Consider the following 20,960-nt stretch of genomic DNA (forward strand, 5'->3'; position numbering starts at 1 on the left):
AATTAGATAAAATTTTCCCTGCTGATATTTTTGCTAACTACTGATTCACTAGAAGAAAACTACTACTTAAAATTGTATTTGAAATTCCTTTGTCGCTTACTAAATTCTAAAAGTGGCTATTGGCTGAAACGTTTAAAAGAACCTGAGACTGTAGCTATATGGAAGATGAAGGTATTACTTGCTAACTTGAGTTTCAGAACCATGAATCACTTTGGAAACACCAGTTATTCTTTAAAAAGTCTGATTTACAGAGAACAAAGAAGAAAGAGAGACAGGGATTTAGACATGGGCTATCACCTTTGCTTCCAGGTTTCTACTGGCAACATTTGAGTTGGAAACAGAAACAGGAACTTTCTACTTGAACTGCAGAGGAAAGCAGAATCCATTTCTCGGAAGCAGCTAGGGACTCAGCATAAGATAGAGTTCAGTGTAATACTTTTTTGCTTTTAATAAGATATACAAGTTAATTAAGGGTAATTAACCTAGCAGTTGGTTCTAAAGACTACAGGGCCTTGTTTTCTTGCCAAGATTTATGTGGGACTCTGAGGGCTGCAGGTCCTTGGAACAGAATACCATAAACCTGAGCTTACTTAATTTGTGACAAAATACAATTAAACCATAGAAAAAATTGTGATACTTCTCCCACCTATTTGTGCCTATTTAAAATCTTTGATTTTAAGCTATGGTATTCATGTATTTAAAAGAAGTACTACGTATTATAAAGAAACATCATTATATTTGTTTTAAAAAAAATGGAAATGGAAGAAAAGGAGGTTGTACCAAATTATAATGTAGAAAATGTGCAGTTGGCCGCGTGGAAAACATCTCCTTCTCTTCTCTTCCATAAGGCCATAACTGTTATTTCTTTTTAACTCTCTGTCAGCTTCTCCTCAGTTCCTTTATGGTCTCATATTTCCCTGCTCTCTAATGTTTAGAGTCCCATGCTCACTATTCTTGTGCTTTGGAAGGTATCCCTGAAAAACCTTCCTTACTTCAGAGGTTTCTGCATCAGCTTTATGTACAGGATGAACTTTAGTGTCAAACAGACTGTACTGTAGTGTTAGAGGGACCATCATCCACATGGATACTAAAGTCATCCACAATAACTGTTTGAATCACAACGCAGAGCAAATTTGTGAGTTTGCGAGTTAAGTCCTAGGAACATGACGTGGAATTACAGGAGGAAAGGAAATATGAGGCTGAGACAAAAAAAACAAACATATTTTCCTGTATTTTGTAACTGACGGGAAAGAAATAGATGGAATTAACTGTTCACACATTTCAAATGGACTTTTCTCATCAAGTTCTTTTAATTTTTAACAGCTGGTTTAGTTCCCCATGTATTTTTGATATTTGATTCCTATAGCTGTAGAATTTATACCTCTAGAATTATGTTCATGTTTTATAGTGGAAGCACATTTATTCAATATCATTGGGACACGTGAATGAAAAGTTAGTGAGCAGGGTATCAAATACTCTGTAAAAGGATCAACAAAAATTTTAAATACTTTATCTTAAGATATGTAGATGTATACTCATTCACTGATCTTCTGATATAAACCCAAGAATTTTCCCTTTAAGTAGATATCTAATAATTATAATTGTAATTAATTCCTTATGTATTCTTTATACATAATTCATGATATACAATTTCTTACCATTCCAATTTATTTAAAATTGAATAATAATTAAATACACCTATTAAACAATCTCAGTTTTAAATGCTTCTCTTTAATATTATTATTTCTACTATTTTTCTATTGTTTTCTACTTTTAACTATTTTCAGTTATTGTATTCCTACCTTTAAAGGTATCTTGTCCATACTCAGTTTATAGAAATTTTCAGTGATCCATCCTTATTAAGTTGTCCCAAAGCATCCAAATTGTTTTCATACAAATAATTTTCACTGTTTATTCACTGATATTTCTTCAAGAAACATATATACATATTCACACTAATTCCCAAACCTATGGTCTGTGAATTTGTTTTACAAAGTTGTATTCACTGAATTCATCTGAAGCTACACAAAAGTATTTTCTGCTTTTGGAGGTGGTTTACATACATATATATGAAAGGAGGTATACTTTATTACAGATTTAGTGGCTTCTGATTGTCATATTGTTAAAGGCCAACTTACAAGTAAGAAATAATTTGAGTAATAATTTTGACTGTTTACATAAATCTGACTAGAAAAAGACAAATGAAAACAAAGCTATATACCCTACAGTGATAAATTGAGATTAGAATTCAGATTTTCTAAAATCCTTTGAGTTTGTACAATAAGGATAGAATATTCTGCCTTCTTCCATCATACTTTTTATCCAACTGATGTTGTCATTGCTGTGACACTATAAGTTATTTAGTTAAAGCATATCTTCACTTCATGGATATTCATTTGAAAATTCTACTGATTTAAAATACATGTTACATTTTATACTAAAAATACCATGCTCTATATTTAACACGTTTTGTTTTCTGCATTGTCAGATTTAATTTGGTGATGAAAGTGCAACTCAATCCATGTCTGACTCACTATTTATACACTTGGTTTCCTTTGAAAATCAAAACCCTGACCTAGAAAACAAGCATGCTGTTCAGGGAAACCATCTTATAAGTTTGGTTGTTAGCCACCAGCTGTTCTCAATAAATCAGTCTGCAAACTACTGATCCGTGTCACAGCATTTTCACCTATTTGTGGAAAGAATTGCTTACAAACCCACCATTCTTCCACTGAGTTTGTTCAGTTGAAGATATCCTACTTCCTTTAGGTCTAATTTATGTTTATAGACTTTTAAATGTAATATTGTAATAAGTATTAGTTAAAATGGTATATTAGTAGGCTGTTAAGTACTGTTATATGTTGTAATATATTAAAGGACTTACCTAAATTCATTGCTTAAATGATATTATTCATTATAACTATAATGGTAGAGGCTTATTATATTCAGTATATTTTAAAATCACTTCCATAGTTTTACATTATACCATTTGCTTTGTCTTCAATCTCAAACACTGTTAAGTAGCTTAGATAATTACTTAGCCCTTGAAATGGTGGATTAAATTTAAAATAAATCTATGAATACAATTAGTATGCATCAACAAGTTCCCATTTTTTTCATTTTTCTAAAAAATATGTATAAATTGTTTTGTTCTTTTTTGTTTCACTTTGCTTAATGTATAATCTACTTAACATGTTTACAGAGCAAGCACCCCATAAGGAAATAATAAACAAGTTACACAGAACTTGAGATTCTTTAAAAAGATATGTTTCTTTTTAATTGAATTACTTAAGCCCTACCTTACTCTTCAAAAGTCTATGATACTCTTATCAATAATACCACAGGATAAAACTAAGTTATCAAGGAAACTAGTAAAGGGTATTTAATAAATGAACAAGATAAAGTCATCCTCAGGTGAGCTGGAGCCCCTGGTCCAGCTTGAGAGAATTTGCACATCTCTTCACAACCATATTCAGTGACAGGAGGTTACTAGCTTGGTTAGCATGGAATTGGAACACTTCACAGATTAGTAATTTTTTTCCTTTATTTTGGAAGAGGAAGTTTAGTAGCTTATCACTAAGGCCATCCCACCTCTGCAAGTCTAGAAAATATTCTGGATGTACTCTATTATACAGACGAAATGTTCGACATGACAAAATTATGTACCATAGAGCAGAGCCACCATAAGTTCAGCTTGGATGCCTTTTTAAAGTAGTACAGCTCACTATGTTTAATAAATTATCCATACAATGATTATTTCTAAGCTATGTGATTTCCTGCTGTATCTTCCACAATAAATTAGTGAAAAATACACAAATATATAATTGGTGATCTAAAGTTTTTGGATATAAATTAATTAGGTATCTGTAAATATATGCCAAACATAGTGCTTTGGGCTTGTTTAGATTTTAATAAGCTATTTTATTTGGCAATAAAAAGTAGCTGGATATGTTGTTTCTTAGGTCACCCTTAGTTTGTAACAATAAAACCATAAAACTATCTAGAAAAAATGTATCTTGCTATTTTAAGTTCCAAGTACATCAAAAAGCTGTTTCATGTCATTAAAGTCCAAATAAGAGACATGGGATGAGGGACAGAAATAGCCTGTTATTACTTTATCTGTTTTCTATAATACATTCCTTCAAACACTCCATTATGATGTCACGAAGAGTTAGGAGATATTACAGCATGAGTAGCTGAAGTTATGAATTAAGTTCATAAAATTTAGAATCAGTAGTCTCCATATCAGGTGTGAAATGCGTATGATTTATTAGTATTGGTATCTATTATGTAGTCAATACTCTATATTATATTATGGTTACATTTTATAATATATACTATGTTGCTGTATATTATATATAATAATACATTAAATATTTGTATATATACTTTGTAAATGAATAAACAAATAAGCAAACAAACAGATATTGGCAATGAATACTCAATTGTTTTTTTCCTGATAGATGTGCAAATTTAGAAAGCATGGAGACTTTTGTTCTGTTCTTTCTTGTCTGAAGACCAAAAGCCCAGGCAAAAGCAAATCATCTTGCTCTGTATTTTGTGTTATAGAGTAATGATCATCAGTAGAATAGCCAAGTCTAAATTTTACCTGTTTATTTTACAGTATATTGGGATGAAAGTCCAAGACATGCAATGAATTAGGGAAGAAATGACACTCATTTTCAGCAATGTGATATGGGGGTTAAAACCAGGTTTCGTATCTCAGCCCTGGAGATTACTAGCTGGGTGAAACGGACAGGGCAATTACTATTACAAGCTTCAGGTTCTTCATCCACAAATTTTACAGGAATTTCAAGATTGTTGTGAGGATTTTAAAGGTTTTAGCATATATCTTAGAGGGAAAAAGTGATTTTAAGTATTAGGTCTAGGCCCTATATATAGTTTGTTGTGGAGGGATAAAGTAAAGAGTGAGGAGGGGACTGTAGTAGAGAACTTCAGTTTAAAAAAACGAAAATAACAGATGCGATATGCTATCTAAAACACAGATAAGATTAAAGGTGTGTTTGGCCAATCAGAAAGGGAAAATTTTAGTTGGAGTGACAGAATTCTTTCCAAGGCATTTATTTAATTTCAGACTTTAAAAAAATTAATTGAAGTATAGTTGATTTTCAATGTCGTGTCAGTTTCAGGTGTACAGCAAAGTGTTTCTGTTAAACACACACACACACACACACACACACACACACACACATATATATATATATTCATTTTCAGATTCTTTTCCATTACAGCTTATTACAATATATTGAATATAGTTCCCTGTGCTATACAGTTGGTCTTTTTTATCAATTTTATATAAAGGAGTGTGTATCTGTCAATCCCAAACTCCTAATTCATCCCTCCCCCTCTTTCAGCCTTTTAAATCAACTGTGCCTTGGATTCTAGCTTTCACTATGTCAGAGAAGAATCTATAGTATACCTTGTTTGGACTTATATTCCTACTATAAATCTGAGAAAACAAGCCTCACAAACATCAATCACATATGTTATATGGAAGGATAAACCAGAATCTGTCTTCATTCCTGATTCTAATGTAGAGGACTAAATTGTGGTATAAGAAAAGAATCTGTTGACAAGGGTCATCTAAAAATCAAGAACTATCTCTGAAGAAATGAATAGCTGTTGGTTTAAATTCTCACAGGTCAGGACTAAGGAAAATGCTTCTTTGTAATGCTGATATACTATCCCATAATAAATTAGGTATGGGTGGGGAGGAAATTAATGCCATTTTCTTTATTTCTAATGGAAGAGAACAGCCTCAATTTGGGTCAGTCAATGTTAAGGCCTGAATCCTAAAGGAACATTTTTTTATTTTCTAATAATCCAAGATTGGTTTTTGCTTCCTCTTGAAATGGCAAGGAAGGAAAAAGAGAATTCCAGCATTGGTTATCTTCTTGTGCTCCAATAGTTTACCTGGGAAAGATGAATAAGTGAAATTTTCTAGATCCCTTTAATCCTCACGTTCTCTCAGTATCCAGATTTTTCAGTAATGATCCAGTCTAAATGGAAGTCACTGTCCCTACTCTAAAATGGAATTCTACAACTCTAGTCTGTTACTACCCCTGGTTACCTTATTCTTGTCTATCAATAATGCGCCAACAAAGCAGAAGGATACTCTCTTACAATCATGAAGATAGGGAAGATGTCCCATAATGAATTTAGAAGCACATGTCCTAGTTTAGACAGTCAAGTGCCTTTTACAGTTTTCACTTAAATCAAGTAGAAAAATTCTATGACCATTCCTTTTCGGATGAAGAAAAACTTAAATAGGTTAACTAACTATTCAAAGACACATGGCTAATAATTAGTAAAACAGGGCTTGAATCTAGGCCTGTCATTTTCCAAAACTTCAGCACTTAAAACTACTACCCCATGCCTCTCTCAGGAATATTGGCCAGAAGGTTCAGAAAGGTCTTAGCCGTTTTCAAAGTCTATTGGGCTTTTTCTCCTATAATGTGACAGATGGCCTATTTGCACAGATGGCCCTCAAATCAGTAGCTATTTACATCTGAGTCTAAGGATTTTATTTAAATTCATTGTTGCTGAAAGTACATTTATTTACTTAAATGTTGAACTCTTTAGTATACTGAAATAATACATGTAAACCACTCTCCATATGGTCAGAAATTGTGTTATCTTTTACTAAACATTGCTAGCATGTATGCCTAGTGTTTGACAAAAGGTGGATAATCAATAAATGAACATATACATATATTCTTCCCCTGAATGTATACATAAACAAATGATCATCTAGGAGAGAAAGAGAAATATGTGTGTGCATGCATGTGTATATGTGTGTGTGTGAAGGTCGTACTTATTTTAAAGTATAAATATATTAGTCAAAATAGGCAATTTGAAGGCATTCTGTTTGAGCAGAAAACTATTCAAAGTTTAATCATGAACTTTTGTGGAAATAGCTCATCATACGTTAACAGGTAGCAGGTGAAATAAACCAACAAACTCTTCGAATCTATCTAATATTCCAGTAATTTTTTAAAGATACAACATTAGAATTGTTCGAAAATCTTAAAGAAGCTTGAGAAATTACTACAAAAACCACTGGGGTGAGTGGGCTGTCCATACATTGCTGCCATTATAAAAAGGAAAATTTTAAAAGAAAGAATAGGCTAACTATAATACAATTGTATGAATAATAATAAGCAGATTAAACCACTGTCAAACATTAAAAGCAAGAAAATAAAAGTTAAAATGAATGAAGAATAACTTTGAAAATTAGATTTAAAATGCAGATAAAACTCTAAATCAGTAAAATCAGATATTAGGTACATAAGAAAAATAAATTTTTATGTTAGTGTTATTGTTTACATATATACCTATTTTTATAATAATCATATATAGAAATAAATACCTCTGTTTAATGATTTTTTACTATTCAACCACTTACAATATATGGAACATTTTCTTAAATTTAACCAAATTATTTTTCTTCTCTGTCTTAGTTCTTAGCTCTTTAGAGATAATGTTTATTCTTTTGAATGTAACTGACTTTAATATATTTTTACAAAGATAGTCACTAAGTCAATATTTCTTTCATATTTTTCTAAATCAATATGTTTAACCACATTCAGATTCATTCATTTGGTCTCTTCTCACAGTTTTTTATTAATCTACTTCATTCCCCATATCTCTGCAAATGTGGAAAACAAAGCTAAAGTTCTAACTGGATTCACATTCTTACACAACTCTACATTAAAGATTTAAAATATTTTTTTCTTATTTTACTTTACCATTTTTATTGAATACTGGTTTCTAACACTATATAAGTTTCATGTGTATAACATTACAGTTCTACTTCTATATAACACAGCATGCTCTCCACCAACAATTTAGTCTCCATCCATCATCGCACAGTTGATTGACTTTACTCATTTTGCCCTATCCTCACCTCTTCTCCTCTGGTAACCACTACTCAATTCTCCGTACCTACATGTTTGTTTTCGTTTGGTTCGTTCCTCTACTTTGTTTTTTTATAGTCAACATATGACTGAAGTCATACTATTTTTGTCTTTCTCATTCTAATTTACTTCACTTAGCATAATACTCTCAAGCTCCACCCATGTTGTGGCCAATGACAAGATTTCATCTTTTTATGGCTGAGTAGTATTTCACTATATATAAATACCACATCTCCTTTATCCATTTATCTGTCAGCGGGTACTTAGGTTGTTTCCATATCTTGGCTATTGTAAATAATTACTGGATGAACATAGGGGTGCATGTATCTTTTCAATTTAGTGTTTTCATATTCTTTGGATATATACCCAGAAGGAGAATAGCTGGATCATATGATAGCTCTATTCTTAATTTTTGGGGGGACCTCCAGAATGTTTACATAGTGGCTGCACCAATTTACATTCCCACCAACAGGTTATGAGGGTTACCTTTTCTCCAAATCCTTGCCAACATTTGTTATCTCTTGCCTTTTTGATAATTAGCCACTCTAACAGATAGGAGGTATTATCTCATTGTTGTCTTGATTTGCATTTCCCAAATAATTAGTGATGTTGAACATCTTTTCATGTGTCTGTTGCCCATCTATATGTGTTCTTTGAAAAATGTCTATTCAGTTCCTCTGTACAGTTTTAATCAGGTGATTCATATTTCTGTTGTTGAGTTGTGTGAGTTCTTTATATATTTTGGATAATAACCCCTTATTGGATATAACATTTGCAAATATCTTCTCCCATTATGTTGTCTTTTTGTTTGTTGATGGTTTCCTTTGCTGTGTAGAAGCTTTTTTTTTTTTGGCCATGCCATGCAGCTTGTAGGATCTTAGCTCCCCAACCAGGGATTTAACCTGAGCCCTCAGCAGTGAAAGCTCAGAGTCCTAACCACTGTACCAGCAGGGAACTCCCACAGAAGCTTTTTAGATGATGTAGTCTTATTTGTTCATTTTGCATTTGTTTTTCTTGCCTGAGGAGTCATATCTAGAAAGATATTACTAAGACTGGTGTCAAATAACATACCGCCTATGTTTTATTCTAGGAGTTTTATGATTTCAGGTCTTAACATTCAAGTTTTTAATCCATTTTGAGTTGATTTTTGTGGTTTGAAAGAGTGGTCTAGTTTCATTTTGCTGCGTGTGGCAGTTCAGTTTCCTTAACACCATCTAATTAAACAGACTATCCTTTCTCCTTGTATATTCTTTGCTACGCTTTTGAATACTAGTTGTCCATATATGCATGGGTTTATTTCTTGGCTCTTAATTCTGTTCCATTGATTTATGTATGTTTTTCTACCAGTACCATGCTGGTATTTTTGAACTGAAGTATAGCTGATTTACAATGTTGTGCTAGTTTCAGGTATACAGCAAATTGATTCATATATATATCTGAATCTCCATAAATACATGTATCCTTTTCCAGATTCTTTTCCATTAAAGGTTATCACAAAATATTAAATATAGTTCTCTGTGCTATACAGTAGGTCCTTGTTGTTTATCTACTTTATATATAGCAGTTTATATCTGTTAATCCCAAACTCTCAATTTATCCCTCCCTTATCTTTCCACTTTAGTAACTATAAGTTTGTTTTCTACGTTGGTGAATCTAGTTCTGTTTTGTAAATAAGTTCACTTGTATCACTTTTTTAGATTCTACATATAAGTGATATCATATGACATTTGTCTTTGTCTGACTTCTCTTAGTATGATAATCTCTAGGTCCATCCACATTGCTGCAAATGGCATTATTTCATTCTCTATTATGGCTGAGTAATATTTCATTGTGTGTGTGTGTGTGTGTGTGTGTGTGTGTGTAGGTATACATACACACACATATACATATATATACCACATCTTCTTTATCCATTCATCTGTCAATGGATATTTAAGGTTTCTTCCATGTCTTGGCTATCGTAAATAGTACTTCTATGAACACTGGGGTGCATATATCTTTTTGAATTAGAGTTTTGTCTTTTCCAGATATATGCCCAGGACTGGGATTGCTGGATCAAATGGTAGAGACTTTAGTTTTAGTTTTTTTAAGGAAGTTCCACACTGTTCTCCATAGTGGCTGTACCAATTTATGTTCCCACCAACAGTGTAGGAGAGTTCCCTTTTCTCCACACCCTCTCCAGCACTTATTATTTAGACATTTTCATGATGGCTATTCTGACTGGTGTCAAGTGATATCTCATTGTAGTTTTGATTTGCACTTCTCTAATAATTTTTTCATTTTTAACAATATTTCTAATGGTAAACATAGAATTGTTTCTCACTTTCTACTCACATGTGTATAAAAAGCAAGATAAAAACACAACATACTATCTAATCTCTTAGAGATTTACATTTGGTTGTTTCTGTTGAGAGCCAATTCATGAGTCTCCCTCATTTCTTCACACCTTATAAGTAGATTCATTGACTTCCTTCTTCCCAATCTATCTTTTCAAGGATTTTTAAATCACAAACAGCCTCACAATTCAGTTAAGTGGAGCAAAGGGTAGGTTTCATCACACAGTCCTTGAAAGACAGAGATAGCATCTTACTCCAGAGGAATGGACAGGCAATTCTTACTGTTCAGTATAAAAGATTCAGGTTTCCTCAATTCAGGGTTTCTGTCTTAAAGGGACCTACCACATGTGCAGCTATCACTTGGTCCTCTTCATGTCACCCTTTGGGAAATGGGGTAGGAGAAACTGACAAGAACCTGAAGTTCACCCTGTTGCTGTGCCATGGTTAATAAAGTCCTTTGGATCTGACCTAGATGTCTTGTGTCTTCTCCTGCATATTTGAAAATATGTCAGGCTAACCTATTAGTTGACAAGTAGAATACAATTTATGAACCTTCACAGTTGACAGTTTTCTCCCTAGGGAATGTTGCCTAATTTTGGATCCTATGGAACTCAGTCTTGTCATCCTAATTAATCAAAAGCCTTGCTTTAAGACTTTGCTGAAATGTACTCCCTACATGAAGTTTCCCTTAAGTTCTTGAGCCAGTCTCTTCCTCCTATATTACTCCAGATATGCTTTATGCACATCTATAAGAAGCTCTCAGGGAATTGTTGATTTATAGATGTTTTCCTTACAAGCCTGTGATCTTCTTACTAAATATTATACCTTTTTTGACTGTATATTCTGTACACTGCCTGGTATGTAGTAAATACTAGATGACTCTCCCTTTAAAAAGAAAATTTATTGGTAGGTTATCTTACATATGCTCTCTCTAAAATGTTACTTAAAGTGCAAAGACACACATATACACACAAAGAATACATTGGTTTCTACTGATCTATCATCACCAGTCTCTTTTTCCTACAAGAACTAACAGTTTAATCTCACTGTTCTTCTGAAATTGTAATGCATTATTAATTCCATCTTCTTAAGCAAGTTGCCTGTAATTATAATTGTCTTTCTAAAAAACAAAATGCAACAGCTGCACCTACTCTGAAAATGGACCCTTGGAGAATGTAATTAAGTTATTTCAATTTGGAGACTGAATATTATCAAGAGCTATGGGTGGCACATATACACAATGGAATATTACTCAGCCTTAAAAAGAAATGAAATTGAGTTATTTGTAATGAGATGGATAGACCTAGAGTCTGTCATACAGAGTGAAGTAAGTCAGAAAGAAAAAGACAAATACCGTATGCTAACACATATATATGGAATTTAAGGGAAAAAATGTCATGAAGAACCTAGGGATAAGACAGGAATAGAGGCGCAGACCTACTGGAGAACGGACTTGAGGATATGGGGAGGGGGAACGGTGAGTTTTGACAGGGCGAGAGAGAGTCATGGACATATACACACTAACAAACGTAGTAAGGTAGATAGCTAGGGGGAAGCAGCCGCAAGGCACAGGGATATTAGCTCGGGGCTTTGGGACAGCCTGGAGGGGTGGGATGGGGAGAGTGGGAGGGAGGGAGACGCAAGAGGGAAGACACATGGGAGCATATGTATATGTATAGCTGATTCACTTTGTTATAAAGCAGAAACTAACACACTATTGTAAAGCAATTATACCCCAATAAAGATGTTAAAAAAAAAAAAAAAAAGAGCTATGGGATGCTAACCTTAAGGTAGACCTTTCCACCAGGGTTTTAATAGTATGTCATTTGCAGAAACCCAGATAATTAGAAAATTAGAATGTAAATATTTTGCCTACTCCAATCAGAGTCTTAATAAGTGGAATTATATATCATATAATCTTACACGCTATAGTTAGTCAGAACACTTGGTAGACCATGGAGCTGAGGCAGTTAAGGCCATGTGTTCACTACTTTTGTGACATTCATTATAGCTTTATTTACTTTGTTTTATGGCCATGGAGTTTTCCTATAACCCACAAAAAATATTGTACAACTGTTTCTTTTTTTTTTTTTTTGCGGTACGCGGGCCTCTCACTGCTGTGGCCCCTCCCGCTGTGGAGCACAGGTTCCGGACGCGCAGGCTCAGCAGCCATGGCTCACGGGCCCAGTCGCTCCGCGGCATGTGGGATCCTCCCAGACCAGGGCACAAACCCGTGTCCCCTGCATCAGCAGGCAGACTCTCAACCACTGTGCCACCAGGGAAGCCCTCACAACTATTTCTTAAGTTACAAACTTAATGCAAAAAGAAAGCCATTATAAATTGCTCATCTCTCTAGAAAATTCTATTCCAAGGGCATAAATATTTTTCTATAGATTATGCCTTCATATATGACAATAGAATGATTTTATAATTGGCAATTACTTTAGGGGGAATGAAAATTAAATATGGTTTAATATTATGTTTAAACAGTTCAAATACTAAGTTAAAATAGTGTTTTCAAACATTACTTCATCTTATTTATTACATTTTGCTTTTGATAATGGTCTACATCTTTAGGCCTGAGATGATCAATGAATGGCTAAATGACTGGTATCGTAGCAAGCACTGTCTAAGCAAAATTCAGGCTAGATGAAGTTTTATTTGATGAACACACCATTTAATATTAATAACACTTGGGAAACACTGATGAGACTGCCAATGAAAACAGAAGCCTCACATTAAAAAGGTATTTTCATAATCATGTAGAATAATCATTATTGATTTCATGAATCCTTTACTGCCAATAATAAATTGCTTACCTCTGTATAAGTCTTTTCAAAGAAAAGGTCTTACTACCTACAAACAATCATCTATTTGGGGGGAAAGCATTAGTCACTTAAAACGTTTACTTATTTTGAGCCAAATTCTCTCCCTTTATAATTTATAACTGTTAGCGTTAGTTTTTCCATTTATTCGAACTGGCTAAGTATAATCTCTCCTGCATTATCAATATTTTAAACATCTGAAGTGATCTCATGTGACCATCCTAAGTGTTAATATTTCATGCTTAAGATTACCATGAAATAGCCTCAAAATATATATTTAGCTGGTAAACCATATCTAATAGGGCCTTGGGCTAATTCATTCTTATCAACAGAGAGACAAATAATTTAATATTTGAAAGAGACTTATTGAAGATAATGGTCATGAAATATGCTTATAGTATTCAGAGTAACTCATCTATCTCAACTTATTTAAGTGGCACCCAATATTATTAAGATAGTTAAGATGGATACATGCTGATATTGACCCTCACACGAAAACAAATAACAGGTTAAAAAATACTTTCAGAGTTTGTCACTGTTACAAATGATAATACACGTAAAAATGATAAATGCAATGTACCAGTGATTTCCTGCAAAGATCAAAATTTTCTATTAGTAACATAAAAGCTGAATACTTTGTAAATTCTGCTGTTTAATCAAAGATGATTTGACATGGGGAAATAGTAGATATAAAAAACAGCATCAAGCAGTCATAATTTCTTCTGGTCTCTACAGCTACTGTATTCCCACTGAGCACCATCACTAGAAACCAAACTTGAAGGAGTTTAAGGAAAACGAACACAACAAAAGATGTTACCTTATAAAGTAAAGCGTAAACTCATGCATCTCGGTCTTTATACATGGCAGTAAGAACATGGAAATAAAAAACTTATTCAACTAGAATCTAGAATAAATTCATGGACGCTAGATATACAGCAAGTTATCTGTGTAGATATGTAAATTAAGAATTCTTGTGGACAAAATTAACCTTTTGAACTTGATGCCTAGTTATCAAAGTTGTCTACAATAAATCCTTTGCTGCTACTGTCTAGGATAAATTTGTGAACCGACTGTAACATTGGCCTAATCCTTTATAATTTAGAATTTGAGTTAATGTAAATAATAAATTAAAGCTAGAGGGCAATGCTATAATACCTAGAAAACCAACATTAAATAGTTCTTCAGTTTGAGGCAGTTTTACAATCATAAAATATAAACCTTCTTTTGATCTTCAAAAGCTTTAGAAAAGTGTAAAACCCAGAAAGAGTAAATCTGTTGCCTATGCTTACCCCAAAATTTAGTGGTAGAGCTAGCATATGCTGTATATAATAATGCTTTATATTTTTAAAATATTCAATGGTCTTTCTTAATAGAACATTTATAAATAAAATTTGAGCAAATTTTATCTCATTAAAGCATATCCTTACAAGGATATACAGTGGATTCCAAATGAAAGGTTGGTAATAGAACTATAGACTATGGTTATAACGACACAGCCAATGTCTTGGGAAAGTCTAGGGAGACAATATGACAAGAAGGAAGTGAGAGAGTAGAGTCAGAAAAACTAGTTTAAAATGTCTCCAATGCACAAGAAAGGCTAGAGGTAAAGAGAGGACAGTTTAATGTCACCAGGAATACAAAGAAAATAAGTGATATGAGAGAAATAGCAAGGAATGTGTCAACTGGTAATTGAACTACTTGGAGTGGACAACAAAAGAAGTCAGAAATTACTAATATTTGGGACTGAATTTAAGAATTATAGCATTTTCGATATGGGAGAAACCAGTGAGAATGTATGTCTCTGGCACAAGATTATGTCTTTGTTTTCTGAGATGCCTAATTGGAGTTTCTAGAGTGAAATGTCTAAGTAAAATCTGGAACAAAAATAAAGAAGGGGAGTTTGAAGTTAGGAAAGGACGTTCTTTCACTCATCAAAAATAACTGATTTTAAAAGCTTTTTATTCACATTAGTACAGCCTGGGTAGGAGAAGACAATCCTGGCAAGAAATTACACTCAATGCAAAGAGGAGACCATTTACAGTCACATGGGCTGTGCACTGTACAACCCAAAGATGTGCCATTTACATAGACTATGATATAACCGGAGTCTCCTGGAGTTCTATGTTGTATCACCTGCCCAGCTCTACTTGTTGGATGGGGAGTACGGTATATACTCTTTTTTCCCCCATGCCACACAGATCCCCTTAAGACAAATCAGAGATAAAATAGAAACGTAAGTATGCTTTTATGGCATCAATTTTTTTGAACATCTATTGCCTGGTACATAGTTTTCATTGCGTAAATAACTCCAATTTAGTAAATTAAACATGAAATATGTTCTTTGCCTTAAAATATTCTTAAATTTAAAAAAAATAAGCTAATCATGAAAGTTCAGCCTACCTTTCATTAAAATATATGAACATAAAACAAATTATATCATGATTTTTATTAGCCTTATCTTAGTCATTCTGCTTTTGTATAAATTTGGGGTGTTTAAAAGCTTCACTTGTGGTTAATTTTTGGATACCCATGTTGGCTTTAATGAAAGTGAAAATCTTCATTATAAAATCTGTATTTTATTTCATTTTGTTTCTCTTTGAGGAAAACTATTTTGAAAATACTGTGAGTTAGCTAAAACCGCTGTATCACTTTCTTATTCTATTTGAAGAGTAAGGGATGGACAAACACCTCCTAAGAATCCCATCTATATGTAAATGCCACAGACAGGAAGTGTTCACCAAACACCTTCAGAACCAGACCATGCAGGAAACCAAGCCAGGGCTCCTGAGGCAAAGGACAAAAAAAAATTTGAATACTAGACAATTTGTACCTGTCACTCTCTGAAACATGCAAGATTATGGACTCAAAGCCTGTGAGAACATCTTTTGTCTCACAAGCAGTATATATTTTAGATGAATGGAAATGCTGCTTTGGGCAAGGATTATGGCAACTTTTTAGCAACCCTGATGCAGGAAGAAAAGTATATTTGAAAGTATTTGTCTGTCATTTACCTTTTCAAAAAACATTTACTATCCTAAACTGTCCCTTAAAATCAAATATTAAAATTAAACAAATGATTGAGATGGTAAAAATAATTTGGAATTTCTCAAAATAAATATTATTCAATATATATTAGAGAACATACTTTGGCAAATATATTCTTAATAAATTATAAAATTAGCAAAATTTAAATTACTGAATTAATATAAAACCTACATTTATATTTTCACCACAGGTAATCTTATTCTCAATGAACTTGCTAGAAGTAGTGAAAAAATGACCAGAACAATTTTCCCTAGTATTAAAATTTTATTTTTCTTCAGTTCAACTTAGTTTCATTTTTTTCTTCCTAAGTAGAGAGAATGTTATATATATAGGCTGCCAAAATTTACATTTATACAAAGATTGAAGTAACACAGTAAGTTTATAGGATTTTATATATTGGCTAAAGGAAAATGAAGATTCTTTGAGTGTTAGAAATGGAACACCAATCTTTTGTACAAACTTAAATGAAGACAAATCATACAGATAGGATAGAGCTGAAGAGCTGCACATTAGAAGAACATACTCCAAATCTTTGTTGAAGTAAAAATTAAGTAATACTTTCCCATTCAACATTATTTTTGGAGTTCTTTGAGGAGTCACTGAAACCACTGCTTCAGTTCTCTATTATAATATTCTGACTTCTTGATCACTTACAACAAGACATCCTAGTTTAAGGGCATTGTTGCAAAGAAACCTGGAGTGGTTATCTTCTAAACCATACCGATAAGATCTTAAAGTGTTTTAAATTTATAATAAACTGTCTTGGTATTTTAAAATATTTTTCTTTCTCTACATTCTACCACTTTCAGATAAACACACTCTTTTTCTGGGCTTGCATAGAACCTTTTGCCTCATTCTTTGGAACTGTCACTGTTCTCTCTCCTGTGGGCAAGAGCGGGGTCTTATTTTATTCTTTTCCTTTCGTTCTCAACATATATATTGAGTGATGTCTGCCGAATAGATGGACTTCAGCACTTCTTAAATGAAACAAAAAACTCTGTCAACCAACTCAAGCGTACACAGGAAAGAATCTAAACTAAATGCTTAATGACAGAATGCCTAATTAAATTATACTATATCTGCCCTCCTTAATGGAGTAATGTCAAAGTACAGTTTTGAAGCTTTTGATTATTTGAAGATTATAATAAAATAAACGACACCTGGAATGGTCATGGCTATTCAAAGTTGTGAATATCATAATTATTTTAACTAACACACGTTTATCATGCATCTACCATATACTAACTAGGCTAGGCACAAGCCATACACATATGAGTGAATAACGTAATTTGTCTTTGAGGAGCTCACTATCTAACAGAAGAGAAAGAAAAAACACTCCGCAATACACTGTTATGAGCACTACAAATATTACTTAACAAATATAATAAAACCCACATAAGTAAGTTATTAACTCTGTAGGTACAAAATTAGTCTCTACTACTATAAATATTTTCATTATAAAAAAACCTGGTCAGGGAAAAACAGGAAAAAAATTACATGGTTTTCATCAAGTTTAACAGGTTTCATCAAGAAAAACCAGGTTTCTTGGTTTTTCAAAACCAAGCCAATCAAAACACAAGACAAATTTGATTGACAGAGAAAATACAAATGATGTAAATGCATTTCCTTCAGTTCTAAGTAAGATTTAACATAACAAAAACTCATGACCATATTTCACATTCTAAATATAAATTATTTCCATCTATATCATTATTTCTGTTACTTTTTAAGCAGTGAAAGAAAATGAGTAAAACCTACTTTTCTACCTTCCAGTTCTCTGTTGTAAGAACTGAGAAACTTTAATGGCATTTCTCCCACACTGAACTTATGTAATGGAAGTATGGAAACATTAAGTAGCACCATACTTTTATTTCATGTTGTTATTTGTCCTTGAACCCTTGAATAAATTTTGTACACTATACGAAAGAGCTTATCTATTCCTTTAAATGTGCTCTGAAAGTCAAACAAATTACTGAAAATCAAACAAGTTACTGAAAATCACTGTTAGTTCATTAATTTCCAAGGAATTCTATTAAAAAGTACCATAAACTAGGTGTCTTAAAACAACAGATAGTTATTTTGTCTCACAGTTCTAGACACTAGAAGTTTGAGGTCAAGGGTCAGCAGCACTATGTATGTTCTATCTGAAGTCCCTACCACAGAATCCTTCCTTGCCTCTTCCTTGCTTTCGTATGGTTGCTGGTAATCCTTGTCATTCCTTGGCTTATAGACACGTAATTCCAATCTCTGCCTCAGTACCACATATCCTTCTTTCCTGTGTGTCTATATCCAAATTTTCCTCTTCTAATAAGGAAAACAGTCAATGGATTAGGGCCCACACTAATCTAATCTGACCTTATTTATACTTGAATATATCTGCAAAGACCCTATTTCCAAATAAGGTAACATTTATAGGTAAAGGGATTTAGGTCTGAATATATTTTTAAGGGGGACACGATTCCACCCACTTAACGTGGTAACAAAGAAGTGGTAGTTTGGCATAATGGAAATAGCATGAGCAGGAATTTTAGGGAACTGGCCAAAAGGCTACTATCCTTCAACATCCAGTTCAGGGTCTACAAGTTCTGTGGAAGTTTCCCTGACAACCACAATCTGAATGCTTCTCCATTTTCTGAACTCATAAATACTTCTACCCTATACCTTGTATTTGGGGCTTCTATAACATTTCTTCAAATATATAATACAAAATACAAAACTAGGATGCTTATTCTTACATTTCTTTCTTTTTAGGATACTCTAAACTCCAAGAATACTCTTACATGTAATAACTACTTAAAGATAACTATTTAAATTCTAAATGTTCCATTATATTTTTTTAAAATGAAGAATTTGTACATGATTACATAACAGAAAGTAATAAAACAATGGCTTAACACCATAACATTGTGTGTCCAGACAGTTAAATGTGGGACAAAAAGGAATTTTGTTCAGCAAAGGAAACCAAAAACAAGACAACCTACTGAATGGGGTAAAATATTTGCAAATGATGCTATTGACAATATACTGCCTATAGAAGACCCACTTTAGGGCAAAAGACACACATGGATTGAAAGTGAGGGGATGGAAAAAGATATTTCATGCAAATGGAAATGACAAGAAAGTGGGGGTAGCAATATTCATATCAGACAAAACAGACTTTAAAACAAAGGTCTTAAAGAAAGATAAAGAAGGATACTATATAATGACAAAAGGATCAATAAAAGAAGAGGATATTACACTCATTAACATACATGCACCCAATATGGGAGCACCTAAATACATAAAACAAATACTAACAGACATAAAGGGAGAAACTGACAGGAATACAATGACAGTAGGAGACTTTAACACCCCACTCACATCTATGGACATATCTTCCAGACAGAAAATCAATAAGGCAACGCAGATCCTTACAGTTAGACTTAATTGATATTTTCAGGAAACTACATTCAAAAAAATCAGAATATACATTATTTTCAAGTGCACATGGAACATTCTCTAGGACAGACCACCTACTAGGACAGAGAACAAGCCTCAACAAATTTAAGAGGATAGAAATTATTTCAAGCATCTTTTCTGTCCACAACAGCATGAAACTAGGAATCAACCATAGAAACAGACACAAACAAACAAAATGTTTACACAGCAAATAAACAACATGCTACTAAAAAACTGATGAGTCAATGGTGAAATCAAAGGGGAAATTAAAAAATGTCTTGAGAAAAATGACAATGAAAGCACAACCATACAAATCTATGGGGTGCAACAAAAGTTTTTAGAAGGAAGTCCATGTGACACAGGCCTTCCTCAAAAAACAAGAAAAATCTCAACCTAACCTACCACCTGAAAGAATTAGAAAAAGAAGAATGAACAAAACCTAAAGTTGGTAGAAGGAAAAAAGTAATAAAGATCAGAGAGGAAATACATAAAATAGAGATTAAAAAAAAATAGAAAAAAACAATAAAACCAAGAGATGGTTCTCTGGCCAGGCTCACCAAGAACAAAAAAGAGAGAGGACCGAATAACAAAAATAAGAAATGAAAGAGGAGAAATAACAACCTATACCACAGGAATACAAAAAAAAAAAAAAAAATACTATGAACAATTATACGCCAACAAATTGGACAACCTAAATGAAATGGACACATATCTAGAAACATACAGTCCACTGAAATTGAATCAAAAAGAAAAAGATAATTTGAACAGAACTATCACTACAAGTGAAATAGAATCTGTAATAAAATAAATAAATAAATAACTCCTTGCAAACGAAAGTCCAGGACTGGGTAGCTTCACTGAGGAATGTTACCAGACATACAAAAAAGAACTTATACAATCCTTCTCAAATTCTTCCAAAAGACTGAAAAGGAGGGAACATTCCCAAAGTCATTCTACAAAGCCACCATCACCCTGATACCAAAATCAGACAAAGACACTACCAAAAAGAAAATTACAGGCCAATATCTTTGATGAATACAGATGCAAAAATCCTCAACAAAGTATTAGCAAACAGAATGAAACAATATATAAAAGGTATCATACACTATGACCAGGGTGGACTCATCCCAGGGTCACAAGGATGTTTCAACATATACAAATCAATCAATGTCATACACCATATCAACAAAAGGAAAGACAAAAAACCCATGATCATCTCAATAGACACAGAAAAAGCATTTGATAAAATTTAACATCTATTCACGATAAAAACTCTCATGAAAGTGGGTATAGAGGGAACATACCTCAACATGATAAAAGCTATTTATGACAAACCCACAGCCAACATAATACTCAATCCTGAAAAGCTGAAAGCCTTC

At 33.1% G+C, this 20,960-nt stretch overlaps 1 protein-coding gene across 3 annotated transcripts in view; it reads right to left on the bottom strand.

Annotated features, from left to right (window-relative positions):
- CSMD3 (CUB and Sushi multiple domains 3) overlaps nt 1-20,960 on the bottom strand; it is a 1,083,470-nt gene that overhangs the window by 750,923 nt on the left and 311,587 nt on the right. The gene's annotated exons all lie outside the window — the stretch shown is intronic.

Source organism: Phocoena sinus, chromosome 17 (assembly GCF_008692025.1).
Source record: "Phocoena sinus isolate mPhoSin1 chromosome 17, mPhoSin1.pri, whole genome shotgun sequence".
Taxonomy (NCBI): Eukaryota; Metazoa; Chordata; class Mammalia; order Artiodactyla; family Phocoenidae; genus Phocoena; species Phocoena sinus.